This window comes from Parus major, chromosome 2 (assembly GCF_001522545.3).
Source record: "Parus major isolate Abel chromosome 2, Parus_major1.1, whole genome shotgun sequence".
Lineage (NCBI taxonomy): Eukaryota > Metazoa > Chordata > Aves > Passeriformes > Paridae > Parus > Parus major.
In genome coordinates, this window is record NC_031769.1 from 76,437,563 (window position 1) to 76,454,367 (window position 16,805).

A 16,805-nucleotide genomic window follows, 5' to 3' on the forward strand; every position below is an offset into this window, starting at 1 on the left:
AGGGTTCAGCACACAGATACAGCGGAGAAGAATGTGCAGGGAAGGGTTTTATTTATTCTTCTAGAGCTGCAAAAGCCTCATTGAAGTGCTGAAGAACCAATGAAGTGCACTGACTTTCTTCTAAGAAATAATTCAGATAAGAAAATTAGTTCCTTCTGGAGAACTAAACTCTCCAAATGGAAATTTAAAATTTAAAAAAAAAGAATAAAGAGTTTATGCTTTTCAATGTGAAGAAACTGCCACTCTATGAGACATGCTTTAGGAAGATGCAGCATACAAATGGTAACAAACCCCAAAATCTGGCCTCTCAAGTCTGAAAAACTGCTTCAAAGTATATCAAAAAGGTGAAAAGCACATTGATGAAATTGAATGTCCTGCTAATAAGGATATATTGCTTTCCAAGCTAACATCCTGAATTAATCATTTCATGTAGATTATATATTTCCTAGAAATGTAAATTGGGACATAAATTCATTATTATGCTCTATAGAGCAGACATTATTATTAAGATCTCCATCACAATCACCTCCAGGCCCTACCAGGGAAATGACCAGGGTCAGGACCAAGGATAGCCTTTCTTAAACAAAATAAAGCAAAAGTTGTGGCAGGTGGAGTGCTGTGTCTCAGTTGCAGCCTTGAACATGACACTGAAGCAAAATCTTTGGCATTTTCCCACAGGAGCTGTGAATGATATAGAAGAACAAAGGCATGAAAATGAAATGAAAAGTGCCAAAAATCCACTCTCAGAGTAAAAGTTCAGTCTGATCTAAAGCCACTCTAAAGCATCATGATGGAATATACTCTTGACTATAGTTAAATGCTACAGAGACTAAAGGTAAAATACTGTCTCAAAAATATTTTCTGAAACTTTTTGAAATCTTGAAATTCTGAAATATTGCAAAAGTATAACTTCAAACAGCAACAAACATCCTCCAAAAACTGCTGGTGTGTAGCTGTGTACTGGTGATGCAAAGAACTGCCTATGCTTATGCCAGTTCTAACTGGCAGGAAATTTTCTCCCCAAGGCGATCCACTGGTTCATGCACAACCTGCTCTGACACCTCCCCAGAACAGCAGTCTGGCCCTCTGGGCTACAAGTGTGGTGCAAACATGCAGCATCAACAGCTAAGATCACACATGTGGCCAAGTGAGAAGGGGTGTTTTGTACAACTGTGTCTAAGATAAGGATGATTTTCCATCAGTCTTATATTCCCCCACTTGAAGGGCTGAGTGAAAAACAACTGTTGCACAACTTAACAGGTGGGAAAACCAATTAAAATATGGAAAGACCTAGTGCAGGCCATGCTTAGAAACATATAATTTTCCTTTCTCTTCTGTAGTATTTCAGTATATATAATAGATAATAAAGATATTTGTCTTTAATACAATGATAAGTTTTACACAACTTTAGAGCTGGCTTCTTGTCTTCTTGTTTTAAGATCACTTTTATCTATTAACCAGCCTTAGTCTACCAGTCCATTTTAAAACAAGTTAAAAACTGTGAGAAAGGTGCTAATGACAGTGTGGCTACAATGAAGGGGAATGACAACTATTCCCTTTAAGGGACCTCTTGATCTTGAGACTACAGTCCTCTGAACCTCCTACTCAGAAAGCGCCACTGCTTAACTTGGCAGAACCTTAATAGCTTATAAAGTGATTAGCAACTGGCAATGCTTCTGCATCAGAAGATCAAGATATGAAAAGGAATACCTCTTTTTCTTCCTTGAAGAGAGAGACTGTCGTCTCCTTGAACTTCCTTGAAGAGGATCCTCTTGTTCTGACTCCCTGAGAGTCTGTGTCGTTCTTTTCAGCCGTTCCCAATCGGAACGACAAGAGACTGAGTCTTCTAGCTGTATATTAGAAAAGCTTCAAGAAACTAAAACATGTCTCATATTTAACCTTTTTGCTTTCCTTTTCCCAACACTGTTACTCAACATCTTGGCCCCTAGTAAAACTAAGAATTTCTTAAAAACTCTACACTTCCTCAGCATGAGTTTTAGTTTTGTGATAATGTTTATCTTGGGATGGGAGTCAAATAAAAATTTAAATAACATAAATAATTGTTATTAGAAAATTTTACATTACTATTTCAGACAAAGTAAAGACTTTATAAGTGTTTCAAAATATCAAGCCCACAGACTAAGAGAAATTCTAAATAAAATCAATAATAAGCAATAAAATTTTAAATAAAAAAATCCAAGTTCAAATTAAATTGAACATCTAAACATTGCCATTAACATGGGGTGAAGCCATGATCTTATGTTATCTGATTCCTTTATTTTTCTTAAATCTCCTGCTTATCTTCTGAAAGCCAGTACATAAATATTCATGAGTTACGTCATCATCTTCACATACTTTCTGCTAAGTTTTGCCTGGTGAGTTCTCTGACAACTTGATGTTTTTCACCGTAGAAAGCCTGAATCCTCCATTCTGACCTGGCTTTCAGTTTTCCACTTTTCACATTTTAACCTTCATGTTCACAGATCCCTCGCAGTTTTAAGAAATCAGTTCCACAGTACTCTAAAAATGCTTTTAAAATGTATTGCGTAGTACAAAGTCTATTAAAGGAATACATTTAATTACAGATCTTTGAAAACTGAGTCTGCATCTCCAGTATAAGTATGCCTTCTCTTTCATTCTAGAGATGACTATCACAAATTAACCCCAGATTACATGTGTGATTAAATAAATAAATAAATAAATAAAATATTGTTAAATTTAGCCTTGGTAGAGTCTGGAACAACTTTTACATAAAATTTATGTCTCAGGATCTATATTTAAGTTAGAGTAACTAGTGGGAATTCCATCAGCATACAAAAATGGATTCAAGATCTCAACTAAGCATATTTAATATGCAGGATAAAGATTGAATTGGCAGCCCCAGGAAAAAACTACTTGTTTTTCCACAGAACAGGAAAATGGCAAAAGCTGCAAGCAGTACTCACATGGGCATGAGAGGGACCATTGTCATTCTGAAATTGTACTTTCATTCTACATCTAATCTAGACCTCACCATTATGCTAAACCCATGGAAGAAAGCCTGGCTGCTGTGATGCAGGCAGTGTAGGGAGGCATACATTCCAGAGGGAAAAATCTATTTGATGAGATTAGCAATTGAAGATTTAATTTGAGCTTTAGGCCTGAAGTCAGAGGGAATCCATAGATAGCTTGTGCAAGATAGAATCTCTGCTTATAATGTCTCCTTAGAATATAGGAATGTTTTCACTAAAGAAAAATAAGGAAAACTGTTAGGACATAGCAGCAAAACATTTAGTTTGAAGTTTAAAAAGAGTGATCATTTAATGAGAAGAGACTGAGTTTTATAAAGCTTCTAACTTTATAAATCATGAAATCTTTTTTTAAAAAAAAAATTTATTGGCATAGTTTGAGTCAGTTATTGATTCAATACCCTTATATCCACAGCATAATTGCTATAAATCCTGCAGATTTATGCTACAATAATGTGTCTCTTCTGCCTCATTAAAATTGTTTTGGTTTATTTTGTGTTCAATACAGATAGCTGAAGAGGCAAATGACTACTACTTTAAAAAAAAAAATCCTCATTGTGTTTCATTTTAAATTCCCTTTTGAAATTGTTTATTTGAATGAAAATAAATTATCTAGGTCATAGCTTGTGAAAGTTATGAGGCAGGAAAATTGAGGGAATGTTGGATTCATGTTTGATCTGGCATATAACCTTGTAAGGTTTAAGTGAGCTGTAATGGAATTGTTTCAGCAGATCTTGGTATAATTTTAAAAATCAGCATAAATCCAAGCGTCATATATCAGAACACTAAATTTTACTATTTAAAAAGGAAAGCTTAAATCCATCCAAGGCTGTGGCATCCACAGCACAAACAAAAAAGCTGACTGATTTGTGAAAAAAAAATCTGAGGTTTACAAAAGCTATGGAATTTTATTTAGTTCATTTTCTTGGTACTGTTTTAACCATCATATATAAAAATGGCATCTGGGTTTCTGAAATGGAAGAATTCTGTTCCATCTATGAATTCTTGTGTTCTTGTTAATTACCAAATTTCTACCAAATTCACTTCAGACTGAAAGGTAATTATTATCATTAAAACATGTCACACATTTTTTTCCTATGTGTAATAAGTGTATCAAAGAGATCAATAATGTATCCTTACAAAATAATGGATTTTTTCCTGGTCTTTCCTTCAATCTGTCCCACACTGAGTAAATATATAAACACATTTAATAGTCTTATATACTTGGAAATAACATAGAAAAATATCCAGACTGCATCACACACTAGATATTAATGTCCAGACGTAAATGAAGTAGTGCTGAAGATGAGTTTTTCTTGTCCCATCTGCTAAATGTCAGCAGAAAAAGAGAGGATCTACTCTTAAAATCCATTAGTGACACACAGAAGTTGGTCACATACTGGTCTTACTGCATGGAAGCCCACTGAAGCTGGGCTCAAACTATTTGACAAAAGATGGCAAACTCTTGCAAAAAGGTAAGACTTGATCTTTGTGATGCATGTTAGACAGCTGACACAGAGTTAAAGTCCAATATTAGGTTCTTTATGTAGGAACTTGGACTCTATTTCATTGCTACATCTTGAATTGAAATTATAAAAATCTTGGATCAAATAGAAAATACAGTCTTGAATATCAAATGCAAGGGGTTGTTGATGCCCTTTCTTCCAAGAATTATATGTTTACTTGAAACTGGACAAAAAAAGAAATTCTACTGCATTGCATTTGAATGCAGTTCAACTTTTTAAAACAGTCAAACTTGATTCCCTGAAGTCTTGTGATACAATCAGAAAGTGATGATGAGAGGTCTGTTTTCTGATTTAATATTCATAAAGAAATAACTATATTATTTTACCTTATTTATGGAGTAAAACACCATTGGTATAAAGTACTGCGTAAATAGCTACTATGGAATCTTCCTTTGATAAAGAGAAACCCAGGTCCTGAAAAATATTTTTTTTGAAAAAAGATATATTTAGAAAGAATCTGCACATTTAATGTCACAGTAACAATGATATAAACTTTAACTGAGACAAATATCTATCAATATTTCATTAGGCAATGCTGACAAGGGATTAAGGCTAAAATCTTCAAATGTGTGCAGGAGAATTAGGTGTGCATATTGTTATAATCAGCTGTACATTAAACTGGTAATGCTCCTGCTGTTTTCACATGGATGATCTGCAGCTTCATTGTAGGAGCAGGAATTTGCTCACCTCGCAGATCTCACTCCATGAGTGAGCTAAACTATCTGTATTTGTCTCCCATAACATAGTATTAATTGAAGTCCCTATTTAAACAGGAGCTGAGCTAGAACATGATAAAATAAGCATGAATATATCAAAGAATATATTTTCTGTTTCACCTCCAACTGGGGTGTCAATTCAAAAATCAGACTCTGCATATTTTTATTCCAGTGTTTCCAGCAAATGTTAGATTAATCTTAATGTTTGTGTAAATGAAGTGACCTTAACAATAACAAACAAAAAATCAACCAACCAACCAAATCAAAAACCAAGCAAAAATAACCTCAACCAAACTAAAACACCGAGAACACTCTTAGTAGTGCAATAGTTAAATTTCTGTGAATTATCATGGAAGAAAAATATAAATTAAAAAAATAAATTGAAAACAAACTTAATGAAGTACAATGCAAGAAAATGATGAAATTATCAGCTTGATAACTGTTTTCCTAGTGTCCAGTAAAGCACAACACTGTTAATGAGGGTTTCTGTCTCAGGTGCTTGTACGTAAGGACAGGCCTTCTTTCACAACTACTCATTCAGCCTTTGGGCTTTCGAGACAATTTCTGAATACTTCCTGCCAAAGCATTCTTTTTAATGTTGGAAGAAGGGGGAAATGTTGGAAGGGAAGAGGGTACGGGGGAAAGGGGTGTTTGTTCAGAGTAAATTTTAGAATATGAAAACCCCAAAATTTATCAAGGGATATGCCAGAGGCACCAAGCAGCATTTCCTAATGGGCTCAGCCAAGTGAAACAGTGCTAGGCTTTAAGCATTCAACACAATATGGACTGTGAACTGCCATGATACTGCCCCAAACCCTGCTATGTCTCAGAAGTACTTTTTTCATCAGAACAATATTATCTATATACACCCAATCAAGTTAGAAAACCTGTGTACACATACAGTTGTATACATCTCTTAGCCAAAATATGCATTCAGACCAGCAATATGTGTCTGAAAGGTGAGCAGTCTGGATAGGAAAGAGATGAAGTTTCCTGAAGTATTTCTCAGTAATGTGGCAAGAGGATGATAATTACAACTATATGGACCAGACCTGTGTTGAATGTAGGGCTGATAGGGTCCACGTGGCCAGGTGTTAGCTGTGGGGGGCTGCAGCGCTGACCCCTGTGGTGAGGGACTGGACATAGTTCCAGCAGCCTTGCTGGATTGCAGCGGGGTCCATTAACTATAAGATTTATGCTAAAAGAATTTAAGAAAATTGTAGCTCTTTAGGAGACCTCTTTTCATACATCTCCCTTGCAGCTCTGCAGCTAAATAAAAATTTGCAATTGCAAGAGGTGCAGGTACTGTGTCCCTTACCATCCAGCCTTTTTTTGGGAGGTTCTGAATCTCCTTGAAGCTAGCTGTCATTTTGAACACAATACATTTGGTTAACCCTGGCTGATTCCAAAACAGCCTGCTGTTGAAATTCCAAATGCAAGTGCATGTAGCCTGATAACCAATAAAAATGTTTACAAATTCAATGTAGAACTCAAGAGCTATGCTCATCCCCACTCATCTTTACTGCCTTGCAGACAGGAGGCCTAGTAATAGATGTTTGAAAGTGAAAATGTTAAAAAATAAGAAATTAAAATTAAAAAAGATAATAAACTATAAATGGAGTGTTCTCTTTAATGAATTAAGCTTATTCTTGTCTGACTTAAGTTATTTAAATAAACAGAAGGCTTAATTAAGCAGTGAAAATCAAAATGTTTTGGAAGCAAAGCAAAATAAGAATTTCCAAAAGAAAGGAAAACAAATATTAAAACTTCTCAGGTGTTCATTTTGAAGAAATCTATATGATCTTTAAAGTACACACACATTTTAAAAAATGTTACTGTTTTTGAATTTACACTGATCAAATTACATACTCCCCACATAGTATAAAATGTCAATACCTGAATAAAAAATGCATAAGTAAAATACTTTTGCTATAACTTGTCTTGCAAAATAAGTTTGCTTCAAGAAGGAAGATCTTACACTTTCTTCTTCACCAACCTAATAGACACCACCCATTGAAGTACAAAGTCAAACCAAATAAAGATTCATAAAATGCAAAGAACTCAAGTTATAAATATATGTAATTAAATGTACTACTAAGAGTAGCTGCACTGAAGTTACTCAAGTTCTTTAACTGTACTTGCAGCTAAGGGTATGCAAACTGAATAAAAGTGTATGGAGAAAAGTGGCTTGTGTCTTTATTTCCACCTGTACTATGTAAAAATGGTATGTTTGCTCTAGTCTTCCATTTTACAATTTTACAATGTTCTCTTACACACAAGAGATTAAGATAAAAATACAACAGGTCACTATAATTGATCTATCAATAAGGTGTTTAATACCAGTTTCATTTCTTAGAGGCACAACATACAATAAATACCTATATGTCTTAGCACATTTTAACAAACATTCCACACTAAAAGAAAACCATAGAAAATTTTAAAATTAATTGCACTGCCCTATGTTGCAAAAGCATGAAAAACTGAATGAATAAATGTCTTTGTAATGGATCTGTCTAGATATTTTTATAATTAGTCCTCTCTAAAGGCATAAAGAAGACGTGAAAGATCTTCAATTCCAAAAGTCAAGTTTTAGAACATAAATTAGGCTAGTTACTTTCTTAAGTGAAAAACTTGCTGAATAAGAAAGGTAAAAGACAAAGAGAAAATGACCATTGAATCACAACCAACCAATGCCTGTCCATCAAATCCCTATTTTCTCATTATTTTGTTGTATTGTAAAATTGTGATTGTGAATCAACATTGCGTTATCTGCTGCTTGAGTCTAGTTCATGTAAGTTGCAGGTTTGAACAGTGCTGTTGATATGGCGATAGGGTAGGATGAAAGTTGCACTCTGTCACATTCAGAATTTCTAATTATACTTACTTAGCAAACTTAGACACAAAACCCCAAAAGCTACTAAATTTGGCAAATCATGACTAAAATTGAATAAGGACTGACATTACATGACAAAAGAATCTCACAAATAAAAAAGGAGCATGCAGCTCTAGGCAAAATAGTCAGACAGCTGATGTCCATTGAACCTTCAGCATGACTGTCTGGTTTCAATGCCAACACAAATTTCTTTCTAGACTATTTCATCTGATACACCAAAATTGTTTGAAGCAGAGATGAAATGTGGGACTACTTACCCACTTGATGGTGACTAATGGGTAATATGGGGAAAAAGCCCTCTGTTCTCATTTGAATGTCTAATCATGGAGGCTTGGGGGTAGATTTCATTACCCCGTTGAGAACCATGCATGCAATACTTCACAATTAAAAAAAAAATTGTGTGATTAAGCTCTGAACTCAACAAAAAAATCTTCTGTTTCCCATTACAGAGACTGCATGGCACATTACAAAGATAATTTCAGCTTCATCTGATGCTGCAGTGGCGGAAAGCCCGGAGCACCGCGACTTCTCCAGAAGCAGCCTTGAGAAAGGCTGGCCTGAAGCGCGTGTGAGCTGCTTCGAGCAGTCGAGTGATTCCAGCTCAGCTCAGTAATAGTAGTGATTTCGGCTCAGCTCAGCTCAGTTTGGCAGCGGCGGTGGCAGGCAACACAGGAAGCAGGGACGAGATAGCTGGTCCAGCGTTCCACCAAAGCACAAGCCTTTATTTAGGCAGAGCTCCAGTGAAGGGTGCCAGTAACAGCAAATCTCTCGAACAGAGAAAAACCCGGGATATTTATGGGGAAGGAGAGGGGCGGGGGAAGCCCGAGATACCTGTATCGGGGTGGGACAGCAGGGGAGAACACCAATGAAACACAACAGTTTAACATAACTAACTCAAAGACCCCTGGGAGCGACATTGTGTCGCTCTTACAGAGAAGTATCTCCTCTCCAGGGGAGAGCCAGTATCTCGGGCCTAGCGGGCTTCTCCGTACCCACAATCTGATTCCTTCAGTGTTTCTTAAATAACTAATATTCTCTTTCATTTACTACATTTATAATGCCATAAATCGGATTAGACCATAGGGAAGAATGAAGAAGACTTTATATACTATGCCTGCATTTATTTTCCAAGATTGAGTGCAGGAATAAATGTTCTTATGAATTATTTTTTTCCTTTTTTGGTATGAAGTTATTCATTGCTAATGTAGAAACTCAGTCATTGCAGCATTTGCATTAAGCTGGATGAACACAGCCTATTAATTCAACAATTTGTGATTCTGGCAGTGTTCTTCAAGTCAGGCCAAGTACCATAAAAGAGTTTTCACTGAGAATAATAGTGCATTCAATTAGTTCAAATCAACAGTTATGCAATAAATAATTGAAGTATAATGACCTTTTTGACCTACATTACTGGCAACATGAAATTAAATTCTGGTCAAGAGATACTTGCCAAAAAATTCTGAAATTTTGAAATTTTATTTTTGAAATTACTATAGCAGTAATAATACGGATGTTAAGACTAGACTGACCAGTCAATATCTGAATGACAGATTTTTTCAAGTAAGACCTTCTGATTAGGTATTTTTTTCCTGTAAGTTCTTTGCTAAAATGTTTGTTCTCAAAGTCATTTACTTGCACTTTTACTGTTTTCCAAACATTTCACTACTAAATAAGTTCATCAATTAAAATTTTTTTGTAGTGGACTATTTTATCAATCTGTGTAATTATTGAACAAATACCAATCAATATAAGCAATCAAAATTCCTTGCACTCTTGTATTACTGAGGAAATGAACTGCAGATTTTGTAGCTTGTACCTCAAGGTCGCACTTGTAAGGCACCAGTTGAACCTGATGCTTCCACCACTGCCACAACTTTACATGTACCCTAGGCACAGTCCTCAGATTATTTCCTTCTAGCATATACATAACTTCTATTAAACCTCATGTAGGGTAATTTGCCCTGCCCTTACAGCTGTGCATCTCCATGTCTTTCCTGCAATTACACTTTCACATAATTTTATTTTGTTTTGAGTACTTTTTCAGTGTTTTACTGTTACCAATCTTTCACTGTGGGTGGGGGTGTTATTTTTGTGGTTTGGTTTGGCTTTTTTCTTTACATTAAGTCCTCAGAATTCTTGGTAGTAGGAATAAAAAATCAAGGCTGGAGCAAATATGGCCTTTTTATACTTGGTCAACAAAACTCCTGTGGAATCACAAGAAATACAAGATCTTGTTTATCAGGAATGGCCCCTTGTAAAACAGAGTTGGTGAAAAGAAAGGGTCTAGGTGTAAGTTGGCATAGGTACCATTGGGTCTAAAAAAGACTTGTAAGAAGGGATTCAAATCACCAGTCTAAAATTTGATATTTTAAGTTCATCCCAAATGTGCCACTAATAGGTAGTTAACATAAGATGCTCTCATTCTTGGTTTTCCCATTCTTCTTTAATGGTAGAGCAAATCCAGGGAGACTGGTTTCACAGCTTTATGTTTATTCTAACTCACAGCACACTTACCTGGCAACTAAAATCCCATGATTCACATTCTTGCTCCAAATGATTTCTTTAATGAAATACATCAGTGTCACCAGGTGTGACCTGGGAAACCATGAGAGCCCAGAGTATTGTGTAATATACACTTAATGTTTTTCCATCTGCACTGACCATTTATATTGCAGTGGGAAGCACTGATGTTATTCCCAACCTTGAGGTCCCCACTCCAACCTTCCACTTGGTCAGCTATAAGACTAGGTTGCTTATTGCCTTAGTCAGTCAGACCTTGGAAACCTACAAGTATGAAGACTACACAGTGTGCATGGGCAGTCTCTTCTGCAGTGTGACTCTTCTCACAGTGAGAATGCCATATATCCAGCCCAAACTTCCTTCACCAATGTTTCCTGCAAATCTATCCATCTTGTCAACCTAGAAGCACACAAACCATTTTCCTTCAGACTGAATGCAATCTCTCTGACATCAATCTGAAGTCAGTCTTCTCTACAGCATGACTTCTCTTGGATTTTCATTTCAGCACGCAAGATTACTTCAATTACTAGAACTCTGAACTTTCTGTTTGAGAACTAACTCAGTAACAGTCTGTCATTCACACAACCTTGATGAAAAGGAGATTATAGAATAAGAGCACAGTATAAGATGCTGGACCTAAAAAGCATGACTCTATCTCTGAATACCTAAATCAGCAAAACTATAGTAGTTTTTAATGAGAGCTGTACATTTGTGCAGCTCCTCAGACCTGTTAGTAAGTCAACCACAAAATTAAGTCCCATATGAACAAAAATATCAGAAATCATACTAAACATTTTGTTAAAAGAAAAATAAAAATCCATTGTTCTTTAACTAGGCAAGACTAAAGATAGAATCAATAATGAATTGCAGAGTCATTCACTCTGGAGAAGCCTCAGGAGTTCTCCAATCCAACTAAAACTCTGAGGTCAGACCAGGTTGCTCAGGGCTTTATAAAGTCTGGTCTTGAAAACCTCCAGTACAGACATTCTGCATCATCTCTGGGAAGCCTATTCCAACACTTGTCTGTCTTCTTGTCATCAGCACTCCTCCCAGCCCTTAAACTGGATCTTCTGTCTCTTTCAATTTATGTCTACTATCTCATGTGGTCCTGTCACGCACATATCTAGAGCCTGACTGCGTCTTCTCATAGCCCTCCATAAGGACTGGAAGGCTTCTATTATTGCTGCCTTTTCAGCCCACTTCCCCTTTTACTCTCTAGGCTAAATAATCTCAGCTCCCTGAGCCTTTCCTAGTGTGTTACGTGTTTTCAAACTAGGACATAGATCTGAATACGTAATATGCAAAAATTCAACCCCTCTTGCTCTAGTCTACTTTTAAGTTTAGTACTTTTTTTCCACATGACTCTTCAATATTTTTCTGTAGCTATATAATGTTCCTACAGGCCACCACTCATCATCCACTTCCTTTGAATATCAATGGATACATTTTCAGAGCATTTCCTAATTTGATATAAGCTTCCAATCCAATAATCCCCTTGCTCATTGAAAGAATTGCAAATATATTTTACACAGCTTCCAGCTTTAGTACTGGCATTAGTGAACTTCAGTTTTCAAATGCTTATCCTGAAAAGACACAAGTGTAGTTCCAAGAAGGAGTTCTCATAATTTATGTTTACTGGTCCTTCTAATTAAAGGTTTTCAAACTACTTTTCTAATAAGTCTAAAAATACATTAGGCCTGTCCCTGCTGCATTTGGAGATGGAATTGCTGGGTGAGGAACAGAAGAAAGAGACAAGGAACCCAGAGTCTTAAAATGTGGAAGGTTTGATTTTGTTTAGAGTGGAAAGCCAGTTTGAGAACAAATTTCCATCCAAAAATAACATTCTCTGAAAAAGCAGGAAACTGAGATTTTAAAATACAGTTGAATAGACAGCACAAAGCATCTAGTTTGCTGTATGTAACCTAAAGCAATTATTGAGAGATCCACTGCATAACTGCCTTGAAAAATACGAATAATCTGCTTGAATCCAGCCTGTCTATCCAAATGATTATGCTGTAGTAAATGATTGAGGGTTGAAGTGTGCTGAAAGAAAGTTATTCTTTGCAAGGAGAGAAGTTACATACTAGAAGAGGTGACCAGAGAGGCTGAAGTAGCTTCATCCATGATGATTTCAAAAAAATGAAAAGAAAAATTAACTGGACAAGACTTGGAGCAGCCTACTGTGACTTTGAAATTAGTCCTGTTTGTGAATTTATCTTGGCTGGCTACCAGACCTTTACCCTCTTTCACCCCCTCTCCTCAACAGGACAGGGTGGAAAATAAGAAAATGTTTATTGAGGGTCAAGATAAAGACAGGGAAATCAGGACTTAAGGAAAATAAATTTGATTAGTTACCAATTAAAATAGGGTCAGTTGATGAACAAAGAGAAAATACTCTAAAACACCTTTCCCCACTCCAGCCTTCTTCCCAGGTGCTGCTTCACTCCATCTGTAACTCTCCTCCCATCCCAAACCCCACCCAAAGGTCCACAGGAGGATGGGGAATAGGTGACTGCAGTCAGTCCAAGATAGCTCTGCCACTCCTTCCTCCTCACACTTTTCTCTTCTCCAGCCTGGACCTTCCCAGGGGCTGAAAAGAGACACCTGCCCCAGCATCTCCTCCCCTTTTCTCACCACCTCAAGAGAGATGAGCAGGACCTGATGGCATCCAGAGGTGCCTTCCAATTTCATGTATTCTGCTGTTCTGTGATTAATCCAACTATTTAAAGCAGCTGCTTAAATACACGAGCGCAGTCATATCTAATTATGAAAAGCTCTTTAGTTCGATTTTCTGAAAAGTTTAACATGGGTACAGTCAGTTTTGCTTTTTATCAGTGTGTGAACTGCACATCTATTTAAAATACTTGTTTTCTTGGAGGGATTGCTACTTTAAATTGAAATTTAGTTTAAGATAAAGAATAAAATTCCCTCATGGTTTGAAAACATATATATGTTGCAAGGTAAAAATATTTGTGTTTTATTTCTGACTAGGAATTTCATGGAAGATAAAATGTAAGACTTAAATTATCTGCACCAAAGGTCCCTAAAGCATTTTAAGAACTCTCTTAATTGCATGATCCAGCTAGCTATTAACATTACTGACATCCACTGTCTGAAACATGAAAGTCATTATGAGTACACTGTAGCTGCTCCAGACATCATAGCAGGTAATAAAGGGGAATATTTCTCAATTTAAAAATAAAATGTTATATAGACACGGTCTTGCAATAATAGCTCTTTACATGGAACAGAAAAAAGGCTAGCTGAGCTGCTTTGTGTTGACTGTTGTCAGATCAAATAATCTCTAAAATCCAACTCTAAAATTTATTTTTTTATCTAAATCTTAAATTGCAAAGAAATACATGTAGAAAAGACAGCAACAAATTTCCAGAAACAAACCTTTTACCAAAATTTTCATATGGCCAGGAGTTATCTTTTATCCTATCATAATCTTAGCCCTATACACCTGATTCTGAACTTCAGTCTATAAATACATGTATTTCTGCATGACTCCACTGACACTAGAGTTCAGGTGTAATAGGCCTAAGTCCTTCACAAGCAATGGTGACTTTTGACGTGGTTGTAGGAGCAAAAGGCTGCAATATAAAATAGAGAAAATGTTGTCATGCAGAGAAATACACTATCTTCTAACTGTGTTAGGGTTGTATGTAATTGCTTCTTTATTCTGGACAGGAGGACTAGTACAATGAGCTTTTCTCCCACCCAATCACTGGGTGAATTCAGCCTTACCTCCTTAAAAGCCACAAGTCAAACTTTTTTTGTGAAAAAGTGAAAAAATACCTATAAACTCAGTACTATATTATTATTATACATGATTACTGTACATTATTTATTAAGCAGTGGTATATGTACAGCAACTTTGAAAAAAATCAATCTTCGTTCTAGAAGAACAAAGTTCTAGAAGAGTTGTGGCATAGAGGCTCTTGAAACAGTGGCTCAGTTTATCTCCACAATCAGTTTGAATCTGGGAGGCAGAAAACAGGTTCCACATGCTCAGGCTCACCTGTTACCATTATAGAGACAGACACACCAGAGAAGCCCTGCAACCCTTGTTACTGGGTGCTGCAGGTGCCCTGACTAGGAAACATTCCTTATTTGGACTGGTTGGTAAAAGTATTTTTATGGTAGCAAAGTTCTGTTTTCTGAATGAAAAGAAGTGGAAGAGAGACACCGGTGGCAGATGCAATATCAGTTATGAGCACTATATTAATGCAATATTCTTTAATTCACAGCTTGATGCAAAGTGCACCTTGCATCTTTGGGACAAATGGCACTGCTTCTTTCTCAAGGGCATAGGGAACCGCTCTGAAGCTCAAAGAAGCAAGTTCTGCTGCAGCTGTGTATTCAACAATTAACAGAACTGGGCTGCTGCAATATAGTCCTCTGAAGCTGATATTTGAAAATGTGAATTCTCTAGCACTTTCATCTTCCTTCTCTATTTAAGACTAAATTTCTAAAAATCTGCTAAACTAACATGCCATGAGTGTACAAAATGCACTTATATGCTAGAAGATGCAAACAAGATCTTCCAAAATAACCTTTTTTCTCACCAAGTTTCTCAGTCTTTGCCTTTCCTCCACTAACACTGTGTGCTTTGAATACATTTAGTACTCTGTTGCTGAAAGCCAATTCACCATTTCTACCAAGATGTTAAACAATATTGACTATCTACAATTTCCCACAAAATACTCCCAGATCTGTTACCATTTTAATTTGTAATACCATGCAATTAATTTTTCAGTTGAATAAAAGTTCTGAAGAATTTTTATTCTCTTCATATAAAATGCCCATTTTTAATTTGCTTATCAAATCCATAAGTTCTCCACTGAGTTAGTTTGTACAATGTAGTTGCTAGGCAACCAAAATAATTTTTCCTATCTTAGTTCAGCAAGGGAAGATATAAGTTTACCAGCCTGAACCTTGCTGAAGCATTTCTGGTTTAATTAAGTCTCTAACATTTATAATCCCTTGTCACTCATATCTCTCCACACTCATTTTTTCACTGGCGTTTCCTGGAGGTGGGAACAGATGTAGCAGTTCTCAGAGTATGCCATTTAAGCACAAGACAGTAACAAATTACCTGGATTCATAACTTAGGAGGCAGTAATGTAAACATATAGAACTCTTCAATAGTTTTCTACTTGATGAAACAACACATCATAAAGTGAAAGTCAGCTTCAAAAGTCAAACATGGAACAGTTATCACTTTTAGTGTTATAAGTGTTCAGGTTCTTTTAGATAGAATACTAAAAAAAACGTAATGGCTAATAATTGCTGTGAATACTCTTTTACCTCCTCCCCATAATATCTTATTATTTCATATTAAAATTGGATGCATTCCATATTTAAAAGTTTCTAATTGAGTGATCTCAAACAATTTTGCCCATGAGATGGTGTTGTTTCTATCAGAAGTGAAATGTTTGTATCCAGACATGTGCCCAATGCAGTAATCATGAATATAGTTTTAAAAACACAAGATTTAACATATTCAGTGAGTCATAAATTATATATAGCTTTTTCAAACTGGAAGAGGAAGATGGGTCGGACAAGCATGTGACTATATTCCATTTAAGATTAGGGCAGTTAAGAAGCAAGATAAGAACTAGCATATAATAGTGGTTGATCCCAAAATGATGAGAAGAAATCATTATAGCAAAGGCAAGACTGTACTGGCAAAAAATATATTGCTTTGGTGAATAATAGCACTGTTTCAAAGGGTTCACAGAATTCACAGGTTGGAAGAGACCTTCACGATCATCGAATCCAACCCAGCCCTAACACCACAACTAAACCATGTCACTGAGTGTCACATCCAGTCTTTTTTTAAACACATCCAGGGATGGTGACTCCACCACCTCCCCAGGCAGACCATTCAAGTACTTTATCACTCTTTCCATAGAAAACTTTCTCCTAATATCCAACCTATATTTGCCTTGGTGTGGCTTGAGACTGTGTCCTCTCATTCTGTCAGTTGCTGCCTGGTGAAAGAGATCAACCCCCACCTGACCACAAACACCTTTCAGGGAGTTGTAGGAAGTGATAAGGTCACCCCTGAGTCTCCTTTTCTCCAGGCTAAACATCCCCAGCTCCCTCAGCTGTTCCTCACAGGGTTTGTGTTCCA